This window comes from Crinia signifera, chromosome 4 (genome assembly GCF_055691185.1).
Source record: "Crinia signifera chromosome 4, ASM5569118v1, whole genome shotgun sequence".
NCBI lineage: Eukaryota > Metazoa > Chordata > Amphibia > Anura > Myobatrachidae > Crinia > Crinia signifera.
In genome coordinates this window covers 17,799,153-17,826,471 of record NC_139220.1, presented here as the reverse complement: position 1 = coordinate 17,826,471, position 27,319 = coordinate 17,799,153, and the positions used below count along the sequence as shown (strand labels likewise).

Sequence of the window (27,319 nt, the reverse complement as noted above, 5' to 3'; positions counted from 1 at the left end):
GTTTTCGTAACTTGATCAAACATCGAATGCACTAAATAATATATAACCCTGTCCAATACGAGTAATGACTCAGTATGTGCGTTGTAATTTGTGTAGTGCTAATAAAACTATTGCCATCGATTTTCAGTCACCTGTAGAAGCATCTGCTCATTTGTGCGCCAGAAGTAAGTCTGCGGTAACCGGACGGCCTCCTGTGACTGAAAACTGGTTCTTTTAACACTGTGGAGCCCATTTATCAATGAGTTTTAGCTATTTTAAACTCCTTGCATATGGTAAATGGTGCTCCAGCCAATCCGCTCTAATTCTTTTATAAACATATTGACAGTTGAGCTGATTGGCTGGATCACCATTTTCCATACGCAATGAGTTTTAAATAGCTAAATGCAAGCAAGCACATAAAGACCCATGTTTGCGAACGTCACCGTTTCACTTCATCTATGTCCTCTCACTTTGGAGCAGCATAGTAAAACCGGTCCTGTATTAATGTTCCGTGTAAATATTTAAATGTTTTCGCCCTGTCTTTTTTTCTTACTTTAAGAAATGAGGCTTAAATCCATAATGATAATATCCCATTAATATTCTTTTTTTCTGTTGCTTTTTGTTGTTATTAATTTTCTGTTGCCTTCTGGTGGAAATAAGGCATATCATAAAGCTGTTTCAACACACTGTATCCACCCTTCCCTCATTGTGCATTATCTGACCAGTCACAAGAATTGGCAGGCAGTAAATGTAGTCACCATTCATACATATGAGGGGAAATATTAAATAACAATGTATGCTGCAGAAAAAATGGTAACTGTAAGTGCTGTATTTCAGCCATGAAGCAGTATTATTTATTTATTAACAGTTTCTTATATAGCGCACACATATTCCGCAGCACTCTACAGAGTAGAGTTGCTCATTCACATCAGTCCCTGCCCCAGTGGAGATTACAATCTATATTCCCTACCACATGTACACGCACACACACAGACATTCTAGGGTTAATTTTTGTTGGAAGCCAATTGACCTACCAGTATATTTTTGGATTGTGGGAGGAAACCGGAGTACCCGGAGGAAACCCACGCAAACGCGGGGAGAATATACAAACTCTGCACAGTTAGGTGGGGATCGAACCCATGACCTCAGCGCTGTGAGGCAGTAATGCTAACCATTACACCATCACCAGAATATGAATACGAATGTGCCATGAATACGAATACGCCTAAAAATAAATCATATTTTGCAGTACAAATACAATTTTTTTTTTAGACGTATTTGACTTAGTACATTTCCACCTGTATGTGTTTCCTTTTAAGAGCAGCAAATGTACTGGATGTTTTTGGGATTTTTACTGGTTACGGATCCAGAAAAGTTAATTTAGGAGACAACATTTTTGCAGTTTTAACCCGTTTGAGTGCTGCGAGCGATCCTCAAAAAATATCCACACAAAAATTTGCAGACGGCGGCAATTTTTTATTTTTTTTTGTAGATATTTTGAATATCGCTCGCAGCGACGTTGGCGCTGAAAGGGTTAATAAATAAAAAGGCCTGCTGGGCAATTTTCACACCTATTCGACAAATTTCCTCGGCACTGAAAGGGTTAAGGGACGATTCTGATTTCTTTTGCAGTGATTGCAAAGTCGCGCTACCCGGTACGAGCTTCATAACTGCCAGGGGTTACGCCAATGAAGTTGGGGAGAAGAACCCCCGTTTGTCCAGCACCAATAGCTATGTAACAGAGATTTGTGTAATTACGGCGGATTACTAATAATTCTTATTTTCGTGGAAGGAGAAATGGAACACCTACCCGTATCCATTAACCACGTGCGATCTGTGGCTTACTGCTTGTTACTTTTCAGCAGGTTTGCGGATCAAAGGTCTCGCTAAGTTTTGGCTGTGTGCCTCCTGCTAACCACAACACCGGTTAATGGGCACAGGATAGAAGGCATTGTTGTATAATTCTATTTACCTTTTCCACTTGGCTGAACCAAGGAACAAGGGACAATAATCCTGAGAAGTTAAAGACTGAGACTCTCCCCAGGGGAAGGTGTATCAAGAGTTGGAGAGAGATCAAGTGGGGACGTTGCCCAAAGCAACGCAATCAGCTTCAAACTGCCAATTTTTTAGAACAGTCTTTGAAAGACTGGTTGCTCTGGGCCACTGCTCCACTTTATCTCTCTCTCTCTAAGGTTTGATACAACTCCCCCTCTATGGGGTCCGTTTGATGTGATTGGATGATGATTGCACATTCAGGTCATGACAGGTCACCTGATGTCTAATGCAACATGTCCTATTGCATATTTATCTGGATTATTATTGGACAGAAGGGATGTAGGCGAGGCAAATGCAGGATTTATAGAGGGGGAGTTCCCAAATGCCGTCCACACAATCTCCCATCCTGGGGGAATATCGGAGCAGGGGCCGGTGTCTGGGGGAGCGGTAGAAGAACCTAGTAAGCACTCTGGACATAGGGATGGCCATGGTTACCATTGATGGCAAAGATGCAACTGGCCATTTATAGTGTATTACTATTCAATGGATGGCCTGTGGGCCAATCAAAATATGGGGGCGTGGCTTTACGGGTGTCGGGGGCGGGGCTATTTTCCATGTCCTGACCCCTTAGGGAAAAAAAGCAAAAACAAAACTATTCATTTAAGCTTCACATCGATGGTTCTCCCCCATCAATGGCAAAACTATTCAACATCGGTCATAAACCATCACTGATTTATAATCCTCAATGGTCGATGGCCATCCCTACCTGGACATTTATCTACACATTGGTCTTTATATACACTGGATACTGTATGGAATAAAGTATTAATATCTACCACTAGATGTGGTCTATAGTATAATATAGTATATAACATTTAAATAGTATAAATATGTGGTCAGGAAAAAGCTTAAACTTACCATAATAAATACACAAACATGATAGAACCAGTACTGCACTTTCTAAACTCACATTCTCCCACCTCATGGTAAGGCTCCTGTCTCTTCTGCCTGGCAGCTGCTCTCTGGTCTAGTGCATGATGTGGCGGCAGCTCTAGTAATCATAATATATATATATCATTGCTATTGTTGTCATAATCTGAGCCACTTGCCAACAACTATTGACTGTCTAATTAGACACTGTAGACCCATCATCCAGATCCCACAGCAGCCCAGGGATGAGTTATCTACCAGGCAAGTTCGTCTCCTGCCTAGGGCACCGTGGGCACTGGTCCTCCCGGATGACTTTAATGATTTTTCTTTTTTCTGTGTGTCGTGTTAGCAAACGTATTTGACATAAATGCTTCTATTGTTACAAAGAATCAGCACTGAATGCATCACTATAAGCCCCAATTTCCTGTCCGAAAGAGCTTACATTCTATTTGTTGAGTATGGTGTTTATTTGGCAATGAGCAGTAGTTATTAGTGCGGTGTAGTTGAGCGGAATGTTTAGCAAACAGCGGCAGGGAGTCAGTGCATCATCGGGGCGGGGAAGATGTAGCGCTTAGTGCTGGCGCTGCTCCAAGCGCTGCCTCCTCCATAGAGTGAACGGGAAACGGGTCACTCGACTCGTTTAACCCGTTCACACTGCCAAGCAACATGGCAACGAACCGGTAAGAACTCTGATTTCTTACCGGTTCTTATTGCCATGTCGCTACCTGTTTTCGGGACACGGTAACCCCTTTCACATCGCACTAATTACCAGGTCAGACCGGCTTGTACCCGGTAATTAGTTGCGATGTGAAAGGGGTATCAGTGTGTACATCTTTGAATAACGGCAATTGCCGATATATTGTGTGGCAGAATTTGCAATAGGGTCTGAGTTTGGCGGTGCAGAGGGATGCCGGACAATCTCAGACGTTGTTTTACAGCGGCGATCATTCACAAGGCAAAACCAACTTATAAATGGTGTCCAGCCAATCAGCGCCTAACTCTTGTTTTTCAAACACATGACAGTTTGGAGCCGAACATGCAGCAGTTGGGAGCTGATTGGCCAGAGCAACATTTATCATAAGCAGTGTTTTAAACTCGTTGCGTATACTAAAACTCCTTGATAAATCAGCTCCACAACGGCCTGTATAATCGAGTTCGTGCAGCCCGTCTAACAACCCCCCCAGTGCTGCCCACATCCCCTCGGTAACAAGCGGGGGGATGTACCCCCCCAAAAAATGCTGCTTTAAATCTCAGTAGAAGGTCAAAAATCTTGCCATTGACCGTCTTTTTAAAAAATGATGGAGACGCCAAATATTTTTTAAGAGTCTGAATAAATATTAAATGAATTGATACGTTAAATGATATCGGCCAGTGGTCACTCCCAAGAGAATGAATGCCAATTTCAATTCAATTTCTACCATATAATATACATGACAGACTTTGGGAACATGCATACAATTTGGAGAGGAACACTCTGTGCTTTCTATCCGCAACCTCCCATAAATCAGCAGGACATTTCCCAAAAGAGTAGCAGAAAGGACCTCAATAATGGTCCGCACATTACAAATATGCCATCGGATGTCATAAATTCTATAATATCTGCAGAGGCACCGGCTGAGCACTTCCTAAAATAATGACAGGATGGTGACAAACTGCAAACCAAACTGCCACATATGTTCACCGCAACACCAAACACCATCTCATTTTCCAGCACGGCCGTTAGAGATTAAAACAGTATACGCTGTGCAGGGTTGCACTAAACAGCAGATTCTCCTTGTTAGCATAAACTTTCTGCTCTTGTCAATTCCAGAACATATGGCGTAAGCGGTGTGCTGGGGATTGTAAGGTGCAATGAACACTACAAAATTCGGGATCACCTGTGCTTTAACGACACCTGTCCCCCCCGGGAAAAAAAAAAATATAAATAAGCAGCTGCTGCAGAACTGCTTTGAAGTCTGACCTTGTCGAATTTATAATCTACATTTCCAAAGGGGAAACAAATATATATAGTTTCGCAGCAGTTGCGGCTGCCTGGGAACTGCGAGTCGGACCCGCAGAACTGACCCCCAAAATGCAGTGATGGGGGGGTGTGCTCGCGAGTACATCACTCATTTGTCGACATTAATTGATATTAGTGACATTAGTGTCAATAGATTAAGACTCGTTAAGACATAAACAGTGACAGTGTACAGTAACATAGACCAATACACCTATAATAAAAATACCGAAATACATATAATATTTATCCCATGACCCCATGGAAGAAACAGCAGCCCCCACATCTGGTACAATGCAACCCCTCTTATTTCTGTACACACCAATATATCTGTATTAAGCGATTATCTGGGCTGGTGATGCCTAAATAGCACACAGCGCTGTCGTGAACTACAAATACCAGCTTCTCCATATGTGCCACAGACCACCCTGCCCCAGACTGGCACTAGGAAATGCCAGGGATGGTGTGTAGTGAAATTGTCTGTAAATAACATCCCTATGCACAAGCCAGGAGGGGGAGCACAGGAATCCCCCTGTATCAATGGAAGACACCCAGCCTAGGGGAACAGACTTAACCTCTTCGGTGCCGGAGGACACAAGGATGCAGCAAGCCATTGCAGAATGACAGCTTCTATGCAGAAGGGATCCCCAGCAGGGTGATAGGAGAGGGGGGGGGTCACTCACCTGGCTGGCTCAGTAGGCTGGTGGCAGTCTATCCCAGGCTGGGGGTGGGGAGCAGGAGATCTCTGGGATCTGTCAGGAGGATCCAGTGGGAGAGACCCACGTGTGCCAGGCAGGCAGGCAGGTCAGTCACCCTGGCTGCTGCTGCTACTGCTGGAGAGCTGCTGTCTCAGATCTGCTCTGTGTGTGTGCATTGCCGGAGTCATCCTCCTGTATTGCTGTGAGTGGGTTACTCCCTTCCCCCTGCCTCCTCCCAGGCCAGTGGCTGGCTCTCCCCTCCCTCCTTGTCATATGCACAGTACCACTCAGCAGCAGCACACAGGCTGGGGGGAGAGATCTGTTCAGCATATGCTATGGGCTCTGGGACACCACACCAGCATCTGGGGCACTTGTTAAATAAACAACACATCATAATAATCCAGTGATCTGGGTTTTGTGCCTCCCAGTGGTGGCTTGCGGCATCTGGTTCCTAGGCAGTGGATGGATGCAGGATACAGGAGGCAGGAGCTGCAGGACATTGATGGTCTGCAAGCAGCAGTGCAAACATGCATTCAGAGCCCAGTGCTTGCATGCCTGCAGTATATTGCTGATGGCTGGCTGGGCAGGGGATACTGATGCAGCCTTATGCCATGGAAGAATGCAGCAGCGTGGATGAATTGCAGCCCTGGCTGGGCCTGGGGTGCCGTCAATTTACTGACGGTCAAAATAAAGATGGTCTCAATATCCCGGCAACCATTGGCAGTCAAAAAACCGACACAATAGAAAAGGTCGACATGCGTTTTCATGATTTTTTTTTCTTTAGAACCTTTTTTTTTCTTTAAACATAAATTATAATAGTGTGCCTGTCTTTTGACTGTCGACAAGCATTAGGTCGACAGTGAAAAGGTCGACATGGGCTTTTTGCTTTTTTTTGTCCCGAATGTCGACATGGACACCATCAAAGTGTACCGCGTCCCATCGCATGGTATACTGTTCTCTCTCCACGCCCTAGTGGATGGTAGGGCATGAAATACCGCCTGTCGGCACATGTCGGCTCTAAGAAAAGTGAAAAAAAAAAACATGTCAACATTTTGACTGTCGACCTAGCCATTGTCGACCTAATGTTTGTGTCGACCGTATGACCATGTCGACCGTAGCCATGTCAACCTACTTCATATGTCGACTTAAAATATATTTATAAGCCATTGACAGTTGGCTGGTATGTCATCGTTAAATTAGATTGTAAGCTCTTCAGCGCACAGCCTAGTATGTCTGTATAAATGATCTAATTATACTTTTCTGCAGCGTTTGCTGGTAGTGTACACTGTATATAAAATCATCATTTCAATCTGAGGCATTGTTACTTTCTACCGATGACAGGAAACCATCGACAGAAAATCGGTGATGATCAACCCACTGATGAATGTCACCAGCAACGGTGACACTGGCGTTGAGGAGGACGGGACGTTTATACATACAACTGAAGACGCCAAAGGCTGTGCGATTCCAAGACAAAAGGAAAAACATCACTGCATCACCATCGGATATCAAACATTGATGGCAAAACCGTTGACCATCGGTGGTAAAGATCGAACATTTGTGGGACCCACGTGGTTAAAGGGTTTTATTAAAAAGATTTTCCTTGAATATCAATCACTCATTGGCAGCATGATAGGTAGCACCATGGGCCTGATTCAGGGCTTGGAGCAAGGCTGCAATTTTTTGCAGATGGACAAAACCCTGCTGCACTGCAGGTGGGGCAGATGTAACAGGTGCAGAGAGAGTTACTGTAGATTTGCATGGGGTGTGTTCAAACCGAAATCTAAATTGCAGTGTAAAAATTGAGCAGCCAGTATTTACCCTGCACAGAAACAAAATAACTCCCCCAAATGTAACTCTCTGCACCTGTTACATCTGCCCCATCTGCAGTGCAGCATGGTTTTGTCCATCTTTAACCAGCACCATGTGCTAGTTACAAAGGACAGAATTGTAGGGATGCCCATTGGTGCAGCCATCATTAGCATTAAACTATTTGATGGATAACCATTTATAGTTTTAGCTATCATTGGTCATCCATTATTTTTGACTGAATGGACGGTGGGCCCATCAGAACTTGGGGGCAGGGCTTCTGGGTGTCGGGGGGGCGGAGCTATTCTCTGTGTCCCGACACCTTGAAAATAAAAAGAGAAGAAGCATCAGTTCTCCTTTGCCATCGATGTAGGGAAACCATCTGGTTCTCCTACATCGATGGCAAAAGTATTCATCATCGGCCATATTCCATCGACGATTTTAAATCATCGATGATCGCTGGCCATCCTTACAGAATTCTCGTAGTGAATTCTAGGCAGGGATAGTAGTATACAGTACTATACATATCTGATATCAGAGCTAATATCAATAAGCTTTACTGACCAAACCCTTTTGGAAGGATTCCGTTTCCTCCTTGCTGTCTATCCCAGCAATGCTGTAGTCAGGTATTAACCAATAATGTCCTTGGTCCTCATTCCCCCGCGCACTGTGGTTTTCCCTGCAGCCTAATATAACTTTCCACGTAATTCCTCCATTGCAGACACAAATGATGGGCTATGTGTTATGTTGTGGTCTGTAGGGTCACGGTTGTGACCTCGTATATCCTGATTTTCCCGTTGAGCCATCACTGTGATTGTATAATGAGATGTCGGCCGCCCTTATCTTTGTCAGCAAACAGCTGCTGCCAATCATTTACATACTCCGAATATTTGTGTTCAATTGTTTCCATACTGAACATGTCATCTATTTTGTGAGAAGGAGAAAGCGATACAGTCAAAAGGACAACATAAGTTTTTCACGTTTTTTTTTGTCCCAAATTTCAACGTAAGTCGACATGGACAAATTATCAGTGTACCGTGTCCCCTCTGCCATACTTCGTGCCCTAGCGGATGGTAAGCAGTGGCGTAACAATTGCGGCGCAGACCTTGCGTCGGCAGGGAGGCGCTAAGTGTGGGCGCCCGGCGCCGGGAGTCTGCAGGGGCTATTGCTACGCTCCCGCCTACTGCCGCATCTGCTGTAGCCGGGAGTCAGGAGTGGACCCGCAGATTTACTAGCCTGGTCCCGGCGATCCTCCTGGTTGGTTCCTTACAAAATGGCCGCCCCCTTAAAGCAGACAGTTTTTGAGGAATATATAAAAAAATTAGCCGCCCCCTTAAAGCAACTGTCTGCGGCCTACTCTAGCATCCTTAAAAGCGGTCTGCTGTTAGGGGGCGGCCATTTTGTGAGGGACATTTTTCATTAGGAGCCAGGCTAGCAAATCTGGCTGAGCGCTGGGGCTGAGCCAGAAGGAGCGCCGGTACCAGGCTAGTAAATCTGCGGGTCCCGGCCACAGCAGGCCAGTGACTGACTCCCGGGCACAGACCATCGCAGAGGGGTAAGGGTGGGGGGGTCTTAACTGGGGGGGGTGTGGTTTCCCAGGGGGGGGTGTGGGTGCCGAAATTTTTCCCGGGGGGGGTGCATAATTTATTGTTACGCCTTGGTAGGGTATGAAATACCGCCGGTCGGCACAAGTCGGTTTAAAAAATTTGTCAGTAGATAACATCTATCCTTGTGTATCAATGCCTAGTTCCCTATACATTTCAAGCTTGCGAGCAGGACCCTCCTACCTCTATATGTCTGTCTATCATTATGCTTTGTTTGATGTTATCACTGTTTCCAGTTGTAAAGTGCAACGGAATTGTTAAAAAAATAAACCACAGGTTCTCAAACTCGGTCCTCAGGACCCCATACAGTGCGCGTTTTGCAGGTCTCCTCACAGTATCGCAAGTGAAATAATTAGCTCCACCTGTGGATCTTTTAAAATGTGTCAATGAGTAATGAGCGCACCTGCCCGGTGACCTGGAAAACGTGAACTGTGTGGGGTCCTGAGGACCGAGTTTGAGAATCCCTGAAATAAATAAATAGTCTTGAAAGCTATGCCCAGGTATCGGAACACAACATACACGTCTGTAGCTGTTATTTCTATTTTCTTTATGTAATGTAACTTTTGGGTTTAGTAGACAGCTAAGTGCCGGTCTAGACAGAAGTTCTCATACAGGCAACAGGAAAGATAACGCCGCACATTATTACTGTACTAATAGGGTGTGACAGAGGGCAGAAAGCAACAATGTCACTTTTATATGAGGAACATAACCAATAGTGTCCTGCAAACTTCTGACACTCGATTGCGTGCTTTGCCCTAGAAACTATTGTGTGGTAAGAACCTGCGCTGGTGACGCCATTGCACTTCCTCCTTCAGCGACTCACAGGAGGTCTTTACGGAAGTGGTCACATGACTCGCTGCGATGGAGTAACAGGGGCTGTAGTGCAGTATAGTAAATAGTTAGCTATATACAAGCTACACAGCTTTCCTTGACTAACAGAGGGGAACCAAACAACAGGCATATTGATTGCCAATAATCTGAAGGCAAAAATGAGTGATCGACATCACATGTGAAATAAAACTCACTTCTTAGTAAATTTCCACCAAAGGGTGGGATGTATTAATATATATCGCCGCCCTTCGCCTGACAGCCGCCGCGATGCTGCCGCATATGTACTAACATATGCGGCTAGCATCGGGTTGCAGTGACGGAGACCCCCGCGATACCTGTGATGTGGTCTGCGGGGGTCTCCCGGTGGCTGCCAGTGTCCCCCTGCGTCTCCTCCTCCCCCCTGCAGACGGATGTCCTCCCGGCTGTGACACCTTCTGGGGGAGGAGGAGACAATGGAGGATGGGAGGGGGGGGGGCACGAACGGCGGGCGGCGATAGAAGCCCATAGGCTTCTATAGCGATATACTGCCCAGCGGAGACGGGGCGGACGGCTAATGGTAAGTTGGAAAAAAAGGGGTTACCAAAACCCATTGTCCCTCAGTGATGGACAGAGAATGATAATGCAGGATACGGACGCTAGGTAAAGCCTCTGTAGGTCAACATACATTGTGTCGACCACTGAAGGCCGACAGGGCTTAGATCAATAACTGAAATAGGTCGACATGGCTGAGGTCGATAGGGTTGGAGCAGTGGCGTAGCTACGTTTTGGGAGCCCCCCCGCCGTTTGCGGGGGGCGCCCTGCCGAGCACCCCTACCCCGCCGCCCATGCAAACCCCCCCTCAATCCCCCACAGCCTTACCTATCGCGCTGGTCCTGGCGGCTCCGTTCTTCTGCTGAGGACCACCAGAAAATGGCCGCCCCCATACAGCAGACAGTTTCAGAGAACTGTGTGCTATATGGGGGCGGCCATTTTGTGGTGGTCCTCAGCAGAAGAACGGAGCCGCCGGGACCAGCGCTATAGGTAAGTCTGCGGGGGATTGAGGGGGGGTTTAACTATAGCACCGCAGCCCCCGGCGCCCCCACATGCACAGCGCCCCCCCGCGGTGGCGGGGGCTGCGGTGCTATAGTTACGCCGCTGGGTTGGAGGATTGACACAAGCATTAGGTTGACAATGGGAAGGTTGACAGTCAAAATGTTGACATGAGTTAAAAAAAAATAACTGAGCCGACAGGCGGTATATCATGCCCTACCACCTACTACGGCGTGCTTGGAGAATAAAATAGTTTGCCGAGCGCATCGAGCCATGCGAGGAGACATGGCATACTTAGACAGTGTCCATGTCGATCATTTGGGGGGAAAAAAGCCCAAAAGCCCCCCCCCCGGCTGTGGTCCCGGGCCGCAGAGAATACAAGTATATCTGCAGATCTGTGGCGGCGGTGGTGTTACAATAGTCCCACAGACCCCCGGCGCCCGCACTTACACAGCGGCTCCCCGCTACCGCGGGGGCTGCGGGACTTTTATTGCACCAATGGATTTCACAAGTGTGTGCAGCCTGTGCGTAGCCCAGGACTTACTCAGCGGCTGTGATAGAAACAGGCTGATCGGGGGCGGAGCTGACGTCACATGACCTCCCCTCACACACCTGGCCACGCCTGCGTTTTCACATGACACTCCCAGAAAACGGACAGTTACCACCCCAACCGTAGGCTTCCTGTCAATCAACTGGCGCTCATCCAGCGGTAAAAAAAATGAACAGGATTTTATCTCACGCGTACTAGGGGCTGTAATAACGGGTTGCTGTAACTTTAAGCTGCCGCCTTAGGGGGAGATTTAGCTAAGATATGGACACCCCCTTCCATGTGCGCGGGAAACACCTGTCCTGCACAATCCCGACACAGTAATATCCTGACAATTTAGATTTCAGAAGGTTTTGGATATTTTTTACAGTAAATCCCCCTAGCAGGTTTGAGGCAGCATTAATGGTTAAGTCATTAATATAAGACAGAATAACTATAATTAGTATAATTGTGGCAGCATTATGCAGGGTAATTAGCAGCTTAATATAGTTGCAGCATTTTCCAGGACAATTGGAAGGCTGCTGATTGCAGTGTGTGAATACCAATGATAATTTATATTGTATTGATGTTGCCTTTGGGGCTGATTCGTAGTTAGGTGCAAATACTGTACAGACGCTGGGCCGGGACGCTACTGCAACCGCTCTTAGATCTGTCGCTGCAGCAATAATATGCAAATGATGGTATCAGCCCCTTCCCTGGTTTAGTAGTCAGGGGGAAACACGAATACAAGCCCATAAGCTTCTATCGGGTAACGTCATCTAAAGATGGCATTGCCCACCGCATCCTAGCTCTGGAAAGTACTGCGGATTAAGCTGAGAAACTAAATAACTTCCTATTATAGCTGGATACGAGTCGCTTAGAATTGCGGGAAGCTGCTGGGAGTTGTAGTGTGATTTGCGCTCTGTAAATAGCGTGAAATGTGCAGGGCCGCCGAGAGGGGGGGGCAGGGGGTATGCGGCTGGTACTAATTACCTGGGCCCGGACTAGCTGGAGGGGCCGGCCCTTGTCCGATTCCTCCCCCCCCCCTTTCCCCTCTGTCCCTCCCGGGCAACAGCACACACCTCTACAGCATGTGCTGTACTGACAGCAGGCTCAGCATGAGCGCCTCACTGCCAGTGTGAGAGCCTGCTGTCAGCACAGCATATGCTGTAGGTGTGTGCTGCTGCTGAGACTTTAGAGTGTTTTTCACCCCCCGCCTAAACATTTTTGGGGCGTGGTCTAATCATGGGAGGTGGTCACACAACACGTTAGCGGGGCTAAATGACACAGGGCCAGATGCACTAAGCTTCAAAAGTGATAAAATGGAAAGTGATAAACCACCAGCCAATCAGCTCCTACCTGACATGTCACAGTCTGTGTTTTAAAAATATCAGGCAGGAGCTGATTGGCTGGCTGTTTATCACTCTCTATTTTATCACTTTTGAAGCTTAGTGCATCTGGCCCACAATTTGCATATTTAGCCCCTCCCCGAAAAGCTGCAAACTGTGGTAATTACAACTGGGATATGGTCATTGGGTCTACAGCAACTTGGTCGACAAGCATCGGGTCGACACCGTTAGGTTGACATGGGGATAGGTCAACATGGTTCTAGGTCGACATGGGTCAAGGTCGACATGGGTTTAGGTTGACAGGTCAGTAGGTCGACACAAGCATTAGAGCCAAAAGGTCGACATGGAGTTTTCCACTGTTTTTTGAGCCGACGAGCCAACAGGCGGTATTTCATGCCCTGCCATCCACTAGGGCGTGGTGGGAGAATAATATAGAGTGCCGAGCGCAGCGAGGCACCGTGCCCAAAGCATGGCGAGGGGATGTGGTGCACTGGAAACTGTGTCCATGTCGACTGTGTCGACACTCGGGTAAAAAAAACAGTGTAAAACCCCATGTCTACCTTTTGACTGTCGACCAAGACACTGTTGACCTAATGCTTGTGTTGACCTATTGACCGGTCGACCTAGTCCCATGTCGACCTAGACCCATGTCGACCTAGACCCATGGCGACCTAATGCTTGTCGACCAACTTGCTGTAGACTAAAGATCCCAACTCCCCCCCCCCCCCCCCAGCTCTACGCAGCAGGCTACAGTGAGACTGAGTAGCAGTGAGTGCGCTGCTTAGGAACATGCAGACGTCCTGTAGGCAGGTCACAGCCCCACACATTCCTGGCTGACACATTGGATTTGGGAAGTTCACATTTTGGGCTTGTCATGCAGATCATTTTGCTACGAGTGCAAGATGGCAGCCAAATGGCAGCTGCTCAGAGCCGGCAGATTTCCTGCCTCGCACTGTTCTCTGGCAGCGCCTGCGTTCTCCTCATACGTAGTAATATTACTGCAGTGTGTGGGACACATTAGAGAGGAAGAACCTACAGCTAGATTAGGGGCCACATTCAGGTTGGTTTACAAAAGCAAACTCCTTCTTTAATGGACAAAACCGTGCTGCACTGCAGGTGGGGCAGATGTAACGTGCAGAGAGAGTTAAGGTGCCCACATACTAGAATGATTTTTTTGCCGATTGGCCAATTTCCGGCCGATTGCTAACGCAAAATCGGCTGCAAGTCGGCTGATATTGCTCGGATGCGCGCTCCCGCGGATCTTTTGATTAATCTTCTGATCTTACATTTCTGCGCATGTGTATACGTTGGGTGCGAACGGGCATGGTGAACTGCAAGTTCGCCGTCCCATATGCACCCACCAGTGCGGGTGGGGAGCATGGGGCGGCGGCGAGGGGACGCGCCCATGTAAATGCCCAGCATTTCATGGGTGTGTCCATGAAAACGCTGGGCGCTTCCATGGTAATTCGGCAGTGAGGCGGCTGCCGGGGGCGGGAAGCTGACCGCCCTCTTCCCATACAGGGACACGGACATGAGAGTGACTTCGTTTTGTGTGTACGTACCAAATCATTCGATGGTCGGTGACCATCAAATTAATTGGTGCCCGCACCCAAGGCTTAGAATGGATGTTTATGCAAAATATCCATTTGGTGAACGAGGGGGGGCTGGTGGCTGTGTGAGCGGCGGGAGGTGTTTAATCCACACGCAACACTGCGAGTTTCCCAGCATTACGTATGGATCAGAATGAGGTCCCAAAGGAGCTAAAACGGCCCTCCAAAAATGGCCGCCGCCTTGGAGGAGAGAGACAATAGAGGTCTTACTGGACCTCTAGCGCAGCTCTACCCAAAAGTGAAAGTGCGGATTCCAGGAGTGCTGGCTCGCTGTGACTATGAAAAGCCCTAGCAATGAGCAAGAAACCTTATGGAAATGTGCATGTAACCCTTAGCAATGAGCATAGAAACCCCTGGCAAAGAGCATATAACCTGCTGGCAATGAGCATGTTATCCCTGGCAACGAGCATATAAACTCTTGGCAATGAGCATGTAACCCCTGGCAACAAGAAAAAAACCCCCCTGGCAATGAGTAAGAAACCACCGGCAACATTGTAACCCCTGGCAACGAGAAAGAAACCCCTGAGCACGTAGGCATGTAGGCAAAAGATCATGTATGGGAGCGGGCCAGAAACTGTTTTGGCTCTGGGGGGGTTCAAAATTTCTAGCTTCGCCACTGGTGTGGTTACAAGGAACACGCTGCCTCAGTGCTCGTTGCTTAGGAAACGGCTGCCATATTGTGTTTCCAGACTAATGTACTGTCAAATAATCAATATGTATATTGACTTATACTGAAAAGAAATAAAATAAAATGAAACCCCAGCCTTAAGGGCACACACAGGGGGTTATTCTGGTCCGTTCGCACGGATCGTACGTTCGCACGGGGACCGATGTGTGGCGTATGCGCAGATGCATTTCTGCGCATGTGCGTATGCCGGGTGCGTGCGGTCACGGCGAACAGGCGGTTCGCCGGATACATGCACCCAACATTTCGGGTGTGGGGCATACATGCCGACTTTTTAAAACTCCTCTCCGGGAGAAGTCCGGAGAGGAGTGAAAGCAGAGCTGGACGATGCTTTGTTTTGGGGGCGGAGCTAGGCTGATGTTACCAAGCCCTGCCCCCACAACCGGCATCCGCATTAATTATCGAGTCTGTGGATGGGGGGGAGGGGCTAAAATGAAATGCCACGATTCAAGTCATTTTTGCCCCGCCTCCTCCCCGCGGACCGGATAGTCATGCCAATGGGAACGCCCAGAGTAACATGGGCGTTCCCATGAAAACACTTGGCGTTCCCATGGAAATCGCCAGCTGACGTGGGCGCCGAGCGCGGGCAGCTGACGGCACGAGATGTGCGTGTAGCTTTCACATCATTAGATGGTTGGAAACCATCGATTGATGTGGGTGTTCCCCTGCAGCCTGCATGGATGTTTATGTCCATTCGCAGCCTGTGTGAGCGTATGAGGCGTGCGAGGGGTGGGGGCGGGTGACCCGGCATCCACAGGGCAGCGTCTAGTGGACTTGCAAGGCTGCAAATTTACAGCCTTGTGAATCAACCAGAATAAGGGCCACAGTCCCAAGGCAGAAAACCTGACAAACAAGTACAAAAAATTTTTATTGGTATATTTTGGGGGAATCATTTTTTTTAACTATAATATGTTTTTTATAACATTTACAATGTTAATGTTGCTGCGTAGAGACAAGGGAGGCTTATCTACTTAAGGTTTATTTTGACTGATTTTGAGAATTTCCATCAGATTTTGAAAATAGGAAATGTACTAAAGGCGAAAAATCATCCCCAAAAAAATTACCTCGCAATCAAAACCAAACATTGGAGAAACATTCGACCCTCGATTTCGGTCGTGAGTAAGTTTTGAATCGATTTTTCTGTTTGCAGTTGATTTTGAACGGAACTGACAAAATCTGACTGACTTTAGAACAAAAATATATAAAATCAGCCAATACGGACATCGGTTTCTTTACTAATAATAATAATAAAAAAAAAAAATGAATCAATAAAAAAAAATTTGTGAAAATTTACCTCAAGCGTCTAATTTTTTTTCTTTCTATAAGATCAAAATATAATATTTACTAAGGTTGGTTTGACCTTTCAAAAATTGCAAATTAGAAAGTTGTTAAATGCAGACTGCACACAGACGCGGTACAGACGCCGTCACTCTAGGCAATACAGTGATTGCGCTCTCAATGATTAGCTTTGCATCCCCCACTGTAGACCGGTCTCTCTACCCAGCATCCAATCCTTTGCTATTTGTAATGGGAAAAATACGATGACTGTCAGGTAAAGGCCGAGCAGTACATCAATCAATAAGTAAAAGTAATTAAAATTAAAAGAGAAAAAATAAATGTACACTAAATCATTTCTATGTTGCCACTTGATTACCTCTGCCCCAGGCTTGGGGCTCCTGGCTAAAAGGTTGGGGCCCATTCAGACCCGCTCGTAGCGGACCGAATTTGTCCCTTCCTCAATGTTTGGGTCAGCTGACATCACATGGCGTCCCGCCCCCTTTTTGTCCATCTCCGTCTGAAATAAAAGACAGTTTACCATGACTTTTATGTCCGAAGGCGAGAAAAATCATTCGATGGTCGGAGAACATCAAATGGTTTCTCTCTGCTCCGGTCGTGTTCTCGAACACATCCCCTTGCATGCTAGCGAGGGGGTGTGGGTGGTGCCTTTGGGGGGTGGGTGCGGCAGGCGGCACTATCCTGTTTGCTAGGCTAGGAGTTTACGCTGCCCAGCGTACAGGTCTGAATCATTGGAAATGGACGAACCACTTGTCATACAGTAGTATGGTTAAAAAATATATACATTTTATTTATTCCTGATTTAAATTGCATCACCAGGCAGAGAGTAACACCCAACAATACAGTGAGCGTTAAGGAGGTCAGAGAAGGGCATCACCAGGCAGATAGTAACACCCAACAATACAGTGAGCGTTAAGGAGGTCAGAGAAGGTCATCACCAGGCAGATAGTAACACCTAACAATACAGTGAGCGATAAGGAGGTCAGAGAAGGGCATCACCAGGCAGATAGTAACACCCAACAATACAGTGAGCGCTAAGGAGGTCCGAGAGGGGCATCACATCACCAGATAGTAACACCCAACAATACAGTGAGCGTTAAGGAGGTCAGAGAAGGGCATCACCAGGCAGATAGTAACACCCAACAATACAGTGAGCGCTAAGGAGGTCCGAGAGGGGCATCACATCACCAGATAGTAACACCCAACAATACAGTGAGAGATAAGGAGGTCAAAGAAGGGCATCACATCACCAGATAGTAACACCCAACAATACAGTGAGCGTTAAGGAGGTCAGAGAAGGGCATCACATGACCACATAGTAACACCCAACAATACAGTGAGCGTTAAGGAGGTCAGAGAAGGGCATCACATCACCAGATAGTAACACCCAACAATACAGTGAGCATTAAGTAGCCCAGAGAAGGGCATTACATCACCCAACAGTAACACCCAACAATACAGTGAGCATTAAGAAGCCCAGAGAAGGGCATCACATCACCCAACAGTAACACCCAACAATACAGTGAGCGTTAAGAAGCCCAGAAAAGGGCATCAAATCACCCAACAGTAACACCCAACAAACGAGTGAGCGTTAAGGAGCCCAGAGTAGGGCTTCACATCACCAGATGGTAACACCCAACAATACAGTGAGCATTAAGTAACCCAGAAAAGAGCATCACATCACCAGTCTGTAACACCCAACAATACAGTGAGCATTAAGGAGCCCAGAGAAGGGAATCCTATCACCCAACAGTAACACCCAACAATACAGTGAGCGTTAAGAAGCCCAGAGAATGAAGTGAAGAGAATCAGTTCCCCATCCTTGCTTCAGTAAATCCAGGGTTGCCCTCATTTGACGCCCTGGGTTGTCTACAGGTCTGGCACTACCATGAGGCAGCTGCCTAGAATGCTGGGATCTGGGGGGGGGGGGGGGCGGTGCCACTGCATCATGAAAGTGGAGAGAGATAAAGTATTAGCCAACCAGCTCCTGTAATTTTTCAAACACAGGGCCTGATTCCGACCTGTTTGCTAGGCTGCATATATTCGCTGCCTACTGAGCACGTAAATGACGACCCGCCGAACGCCCGCCCGCCACTAGAATCCCTGCAATTGCATGCGAGGGGATATGTATACTTACACATCCCCTCGCGTGCGGGCGCAGGAAGGAAAAATAATTTGATGGTCGCTCACCATCAATTTTTTTTTTCTCCGTTCGTGGATAAAATTAGGTCTAGACTGACCCCTATCCTGGCCGGAGATGGCGGAAAATGGGCCATTCTTGATACATCTCCCCCATAGAATTGTTGTGTGCTGTACGTTTATCCCCCCCCCCCCAAAAAAAAGGTCTACAAAGCACTATCATAGTCTAGAAACAATCTGATTTCTGACCATTTAGCGCCTCCGTTCCCCTAATCCCCCCCCCTCCGCCGCAGCGCTATATAAAAGTGAACGTCCCGTGGAATAATAAAGGTTATGATGATTATGTGCCGTAGTCACAATGAACATCTATCGATCCTGAACACTAACAAGCAAATTTATACGATGCCGTTTTGCCGGAGTCCGCTGTCCCCAACGTGTAAAAATCATTCCTGACACATTTTACAGGGGCATGAAATCACGCCAACTCCGGGAGAGGCCATTAGGTTTCACGGCGGGAAAATTTATTGCGCAAGAGATGAAAACGCCTGATCCTCTTACACCTGTGGAATCAGGCACTGGCCCTGGTACCGCGCCTGATTTACGGCTCAGGAGATCTCCGGAGCTTAGTTCTGTAATCAGCATTTTTGTTCTCAAATAAAAACCTCAAGTGCTGCTGATTTATTCCCGTGTTCGGCGCTGATTTAAATTGTGCAGTTTAAAGTGGTATTAAAATGCACGGCCAGATCTGTGGTGTGTATCACTGGGCAGGCAGGGCGCCGCGCAGCACAGAGCAGGCCGCAGGACATAGGAAAGGGAAGTCACTATGGGCCTGATTCAGACCTTTTTTGCTAGATTGCAGCCTAGTGAACAGGTAATCCCAGTGGCAAACGCAGGATTTTCAGAAGGGGGTTTCCAGAGGGGCGGAGCAAAGCACGGAAATGGACACTTAGGTGACCCAGTATATGCCGGGTCAGTTAAAGTATTATAAATAGACCAAATGTATATAAATAATAAAAACAAATATATATATATATATATATATATATATATATATATATATATAAATATATATACATACAGGGGCATCAACAGCAGTGTAGGCCCCTGGGCATAGCAATGTATTGGGGCCCCTACCGATCCTCCAGCGGTAGGGGTGGGGGAAGCTTTGATGTCCCGCAGGTGGTAGGGGGTATTATATCAACCGCTCAGCATGTAGGGCCTGGATCAGTAATTTCCACTAATTGCCCCTTTACTGCACAGATGGTGGGAGATGGGGTGGGAGAAGAGGGCATTGGGCTGAATGATACATAACTTCCAGGGTGGTAGAGGATGTGTAATACGCAGAGGAGGGGTGTATAGTGCAGTGAGCTTATTATTCATAATTTTCTGGTGGGAGGACAGCTTGCTTGACTGCAGATATCTCCAGTAATGGAATTAAAAACTAGAGAATCCCACCTACCAAATGGTATTGGGGACTAGGGGATCAGAGTTCAGGAGGCAGAGCAATCTGCCAACGAGTATATAATACTACATACCAGGTGTGTGGAGCTGGAGCAGTAACCAGCTGCTCAAAGGCTGATATCTCTGGTTCTGGAAACAGTAGAGACAAGCTACTAGTGTCCATCATAGGGGGAGAGTCCCAGCTTTTGGAATATACCCTCAGAAAAACTCTATGTCAGAAAGAACCCCGAAATATCTGACTGGGAAGAGCAATTAACAGGCTTGGATGGGGACCACTGCTTTGAAGTCAGATATCTCCGGTTTCCAAGGGCCGATTTTTAAAATTCTTGTACCCATGGAAAGAGGGGACCCTCAGCTTTCAGACTAGGACCCTTAGACTTCTGGGGGGGTTTCTGGGTACTCGGAAACCCCCCCTGCGTGCGCTACTGAATCCCCCTCACCCCCCCCCCCCTCCACCACATCCAAATCCCCTCAGTACCATGTGAGGGTATGTGTGTGCGAATCCCCGCGCATGTGGTCAAAAGGTTGACATGGTCAAATGTCGACTCATGAATGCGTCAACATAATTTTTTTATTTTTCCATTTTTATTTTTTAAACTGGGCAAAGCGAGCCGCACGAGAGGAGGCGGAAAACCAATTTGCAATCTACAAATTGACAAAAAATAAACACCATAAAAATGATGTGTGTGTCGACCTTTTTGCCTATGTCGACATTTTGCCTGTGTCAACCTTGTCCATGTCCAACCTTTTATACCGAAACCGACTATAAAAAGTTCAAAAACAACAGAGGGAGGTGTATTAAGCCTTCTAGAGATAGAGCTGGGCAATGATAAAGTACCAGGCAATTGGCTCCTAACTGTCATGTTACAGGCTGTGGGGGGTATTCAATCCCAGCCGCTACTTCAGTCGAGCAGTATTCAATCCAGACAGTATTTAATCCCGGACGGGACTCGCCTGCAACAGGTTCGCCTCCCTGTCGAGGCGATTCTTTATTGCCGGAAACGACGGCTGGATTGTCGAATCTGCGGCCGTTTCTGACTATCAGTGCCCGTTTTCGCCGATGCCGGGACTTTCCGGCCTGCGGAATATATTCCACTAGTCGGAGGCAATGGAATAGGTTGAATGACATGTAACCAAATAATGGCCCTTATTCTGATTGATGCGGACTTTACCGCGTTCTTACGGATCGCGTCTTTATGGCGTCTGCGCATGCGTGGAGAACGCTACGCGCATGTGCCACGCATTGACTCGGTACCAGTTCGGCCAAATCCCGTCCAGAACTGTTCACCGCTATCATTCGGGAAATAGGGGCGTATTATGGGCGTCATGCGGAATGACACATGGGCGTAGTTTCAAAGTGGGCAAAACGGGGCGGAAACATGGGCGGACACGGGGGAGTACACTTATGTTGGGGGGCGTACATTCGGAAACCACTCCGAATGCACGCGATCAAAAAGGGCAGAAATGTGCGGTGTCCACAAGTGTACTATTGCTTTGCGGACACCACTCGTTCATGCGGTAGGCGAACGTACGCCTAATGACTACAACCATTAACACCTGAACCCAATAGAATCTACTCCTTTACTCATTACTCACTAATAGGCCGCTTGTCAGTGCTTTAATAGAAACCATTGCACTTACATTGCTGTAAGGGTTAATGTGTGCTATGCATGTGTTAGGCATGCTTGTAAGGATATATTGGAATCTAATTGATTCCAATTCCAAATAAGCAGTTTTTTATGAGGATAGGTAATTGAATAAGTGGGTCATGTGATGTATTGCAGAAGATACTTCATAGTGGGTTGTTTGGCGTAAATACTCCGCTTACGTGCGGTAGCACCGCTTGGCTCCCGTTCGGATGCGGTATTCCCGAGCATACTCTGTAATACTCTGTAATACCGTGCCGAAGCTGAGTGTTTCTCCCGCACACGCATGGTTTGTATGTCGTCCGTAAACACGCCCTGTTCTTAAAGAGTGAGTCCGTCCGAATGCGGAGGACACGTGGGCGTTTCTACGGACGATGGCCGCATGCGGCAAAACACCGTGGCGTGCGGACCGCTCCGTAAGAATGCGGGAATTTCCGCACAGATCAGAATAAGGGCCAATGTCGGAAAAGAAAGCTATTTCCGTCTGGCGAAAATAGTAGATTGAATACCTCCCTGTGTTTGAAAAATAACAGGAGCTGATTGGTTGGTAAGTTATGTCTCTCTAGGCTTTGTACATCTGCCCCTGGGAATCCACTCAAGTTTTTCAGGTCACAACCAAAATGTATTAGCAAATTGTGAGAACTATTCCTGGAAATGTGATACAATATATACTGTGGTTCAATCCACAAACCAAATATCAGGATGTGCATAAATCAAAAACACATTATACACATAATAAATAAAGCATAATAAAGACAATAAACATTGAAATCAATCAATAAAAGAAAACAAGCAGTTAGGCTAGATAGACTAAAGGCCCCCATACACTACTGCAACTTCTCTGAGCCCCAAGTCGCACCCGGTTTTTCTTTAACTCCCCCGGCAGCTTCCCAGTAGTCTTTCCATCCGATTTCGTCCTAGATGTGCTATCGGTTCGGATGGGATGTCAAACACATGCGATTTTGCCACTTTTCATCCAATTTCTCGTCCCAATCCATCAGAATCGGGTGAAAAGAGGCCAAGTCGTACTGGTGCATGGCCATCTTGAGAGTATAAATTATCTTCTACGTCCACAGTTTTCTCCTGTCCGACGCTAAAGGGCTCATTAATCAATGATTGATAAAAGTCCTTGTGAATGATAAAATCGCTGTGTATGATAATAAATAGCGATCCAGCCAACCAGCTCCTGTCATGTGATCAGCTCCTAATTGTCACGGGTCAGAAAAAATGACAGTTGGAAGCTGATGATGGTTGAAGCGCCACTTATCATTCACAATCAATTTTATCACTCGTTGATAAATGGGCGCCCTTAAATTCTACAAAACTGAGAAATGTATTCTCATATATTCCCTCTCTCGGAGCAGATATTGGGCCCTGGTCTGGAGGCTCGTAGCTCTGTAGAAAAATGTTGGTGGTTTCATGCGACATTACACATGATTAAAATTGTCAATATAAACTAAAAAAACAATGACAAAGGAATCGTGTTGCCATAAATCACCATACAATAAAGTAGACTGTACTTGGAATCAGGTCAATATATTGATGTTCTCTGTGACAAACATTATTGTTTTGAAAAGACGATGATAGGGTCCCCTGAGAAGGTTTCAGTTACACATGTAAGCCCCAGGGTTCGGTTTTGGGGCCCATTTTGTTTAACATTTTTATTAACGATATTGGGATAGGGTTACTCAGCAATGTATCCATCTTTGCGGACGATACAAAACTTAGCAAAGTCATAAAATCACCAGAAGATGTCACCATGCTTCAAAATGATGCAATTGCAATTCTAGATGAGTGGGCAAAAAAATGGAAGATGAGGTTCAATGTAGATAAATGTAAGGTTATGCACCTTGGGAGACACAACCAGTGTGCAAGTTACAACCTTAGCGGAGAGGAACTGGGTAATTCCATACTTGAAAAGGATCTAGGAGTCCAAATAGACAGCAATCTAGGATGTAGTGCCCATTGTAATGTAGCTACAAAAAAGGCCAACAAAATTCTGGCATGTATTAAGAGGGGAATGGAAACTAGGGACTCAAGGGTAATTATGCCACTATATAAAGCATTGGTGAGACCTCACCTAGAGTACGGAGTACAGTTCTGGGCCCCACACTATAAAAAGGACATCATAGAATTAGAAAAAGTCCAAAGGCGAGCAACAAAGCTTATTAGGGGAATGGAGAATTTAAGCTACGGGGAGAGATTAAGCAATTTGGGACTATTTACATTAGAAAAGAGACGTTTAAGGGGGGACATGCTCAACATGTACAAGTATATCAAGGGCCAATATAAGGAACTGTCACACACCCTATTTTCTACTAGAAAGGAATCTAGGACGCGAGGGCATGAGTATAGATTAGAAGAAAAAAGATTTCATTCAGCAAGTAGAAAGAATTTCTTTACGGTCAGAACAGTCAAACTCTGGAACTCTCTTCCCAGAGAGGTGGTAACGGCTGGCTCATTAAATGCGTTCAAGGCAAAGTTGGACAAACATTTACTGGAGAAAAACATCCATGGGTACAAATAAGAAATATAATTTGTCTGTAAAATACCAGAACCTACCAAATCAGCAATGGATATCTATACCAGGTTGAACTAGATGGACGCAAGTCTTTTTTCAGCCTTACCTACTATGTAACTATGTAACTATGAGTACCGGGGAACAGAGCGGAGGCAGCCATTTTGTACTCTAAACTACCATTGGATGAGAATGCAGCCTATCAATTCACCAGGAACTAATGACATCACTGAGCATTTCCTAGTGAATTGATAGGCTGGATATTACTTCAGCCTGCCCATTGGCTGCATTTACTGCGGCCCCTCTACTAATGCAGAATGTAGGTACAGACACTTACTTTTACTAATGAAGGGGGGGGGCTGATTGGGTGATACTTTATCTCTCTCACCACATTCTCTATCTCCAAGCTTTGCTATCTCTCTTTAAATTATTTAGGGAGAGTGATATCAAATTTGGAGATAGGAAAAAGTGGTGAGAGAGATTAACCAATCAGCTCCCCCCCCCCCCCATTAATAAAAGTAAGTGTCTGAACCTAAATTCAGTATTAGTAGAGGGGCCACAGTAAGTAGGTAAGTAAGTAGTAGGTTAGATTGTAAACACCTAAGGAACGTGGTGTGACAAGGTCCGGATGAAACCGGATGAAACCGGATACACCGGATGAAATTCCAATTGAAAACGGTTTATTTCTCCACTGGTTTTATAGACAGGCAGTTCTTAGTAGAATGTCAGCATTCACAAGCAAGGTACAAGGCATACCACATGTCCCAGCAGGTCTTTAACATACAAGGTGTGAATTCCTTCATAAACCAGTAAGTTCCAGGATCCCTAACACTAACCACTTTCATATCTATCACCTGGGCAGCTTGTCCAGCATCAGGAGCGAGTATCTTGTCTATTTTAAAACCGATTGACAGGTGTCTGCAATTAGACTTGCTTTAGACTTGACCACACCTAATTCTTAATTCCTTTTTGGAGGCGTTTCATGCTTTGTCCAATAATATTCTCAAGCTTCTCATGCTGTCCCTGGTCCTGAACACGGGCCTCCGCTGCTTCTGGTTTAAAAAAAAGTACTACGCCACACACCCCTTTTACACCCAAATCCCAGATCCGACCCGGTATTTGGAACACGGTTCCAAGCCATGCCCGATCTGGGTTTTGCACCGTTTACACTTTGTTGCTGGCCCGCAGTGTTAATGGGGGGGGGGGGGGGGGGGGGGGCGGCGCTTGAAAATGACATCCTCTCCAATCGCCGGGACCTCTGATCCCCCCCGCCAGGACCACCAATTCTTGCTCTGAGGCAAGTCCAGCACCAAGGTAAGCTGTTGTACTGCCCCCAGCCCCCGTGCACCCCCCCCCCCCAGCCTCCGCAGGGTATTGCGGTCTGGAGGTTGGGCTTCCCCCATTGCTGTAAAGAGGAGCTGAGTCGGATGACCCGGCGTACCCATTGATAAACCTTTTCCACCGCCGCAAAACCCCGGTCCGGCGGCTGCGATCGTGCTTGGAGATGACGTCATCTCCAAGCGGCGGTGGGGTGCTGCGGGCGGTGTAAAAGGGAGCAAACGCCGGGTCGCACCCGGCTTGAAGCAGGGATCAAAAACCCGGGTGCGACCCGGCATTTTTGGTGTAAAAGGGGCATTACACTGCTCTCTACCCAGGTCCTGCCCATGTTCTACCCTGGTCAGGACCTGGGTAGAAGTCCTGTGTAAAGGGACATGGGTTAACCCCTTTTACACCACCGCTGACCCGGGTCCACGAGGGAAAAACCTGGGTTTTTGCGGCGGTGTAAAAGGGGTATCACTCTCCAAGATCTTCAAACTGCACTTCACTCCCAGCCAAATTGAAACCACCTCCTCCAATCTCTCAAAATGGCAGCGTCCCACGCGGTGCAGGCGTTTATATATTATCTTTCCAAGCAGGAAGGCGACTTAGCAACGACTACATTCACCTCATAGGCCTAATATCGACAGGAGGCGTATCACCTGTATAGGCGTGGAAAGAGAGCAGCACGACAGTTGTGCAAAACGCAGAAAATCGACTATTCGTTTAATTTCAAACGGGATTGCATACCCCCCTGTTAATCTGCCTGAGGTTGTCATACAGTTTGTAGGAGAATATTTTATAACCGCAATTCATAACCCACAATCTGATTGTAATGAGACAGGGAAAAAATGGCAAGATGCAGCTATTAATATTCCTTTAAACAACAAGAGTAATCTCCTGCATGGTAAACGCACTCCATCATCCTACAGCGCGGGGTATAATGAGCAGAACTCTAATTCCTGGGGAACCAAGAGGCCTTTGATGAATGCTTTCACAAACCACATTAGTCTGGTTGTGTAAATACAAAAACACATGTAATGTGTAAGAGCCAACGAACGGATTACAAATTGGGTTGCAATCCTCTGCGTTCATGAGCTTGATGGCGTGTGCCTCAAGCGCCGTGACCCGGCTGCCCCAATGGCGCAAATTGTGGCATGTTAGAGCGCAGGGGTGTTTAGAGACTAGAGAGGAGAGGGCCAGATTCTACCGGGCGCACGTCGCACCCTGCTACCATCTCCAATGTTGACAAAATTCTCGGCACAAGCTTGTTGTGCGTGTTGACCTTCTGCTGTCGACCTAATGACCATCGACCTAGACATTGGGCCTGATTCAGAACTGCTCGCTAGTGTGCGTAGTGCTCCCGCTAGGCTGTTTTAGCGGGGCGCTGCACCTTGCCCGATTTTTAAAGGGCAAAATGCGCCCTGCCCCTCTAGCAGCGCCCCGCTAAAACAGCCTGGTGCCTGCCCGACTGCTTGCACTGGGAAGCCCAGCGCCGCCTTAGGCGGTGATGCCCGGCGCTTCCCCGGCATCACGGCACCTTCACCCCTGTAGTGACAGCATCTTCGGCGGGGCCAGGCCCGCCCCCTGTAGTGAAGTCGGCGGTCCGGCCCGCAAAACGAGTTTACTTACATTGATAAAAATAGCCAACAAATGGCAATGTTCTGCAAACCCACCTTACCCCAATCTATAGCCCCAAGACCGAGACCATACCCAGCATGCATTGCTTCCGCCCCCTCCTCCCCATACAGTTGCGCTTGGCGATGTTGGCGTGATGATGTTGATTGTGATAATATAACTGCCCGTACCCCTAGTAAGGATGACAGTGACGAATCGGCTAGCGTTAATACTGCCCATTGTTTTCATGGTGATGAGAAGTCAGACTCCGTTGAGTAGAGCAA

The 27,319-nt window shown here is 47.0% G+C and overlaps 1 protein-coding gene across 3 annotated transcripts in view; it reads right to left on the bottom strand.

Moving 5' to 3' along the window:
* Positions 1 to 5,963, bottom strand: part of PRR5 (proline rich 5) — a 75,751-nt gene extending 69,788 nt beyond the window's left edge. The window contains exon 1 of one of the 3 annotated variants that reach the window (XM_083181269.1): positions 5,584 to 5,963. The gene's annotated coding sequence lies outside the window, so the exon portion shown is untranslated. The remainder of the gene's footprint in view (positions 1 to 5,583) is intronic. The other 2 variants (XM_083181266.1, XM_083181268.1) reach the window with 2 other exon arrangements.
* Between the last annotated feature and the right edge of the window lie 21,356 nt (positions 5,964 to 27,319).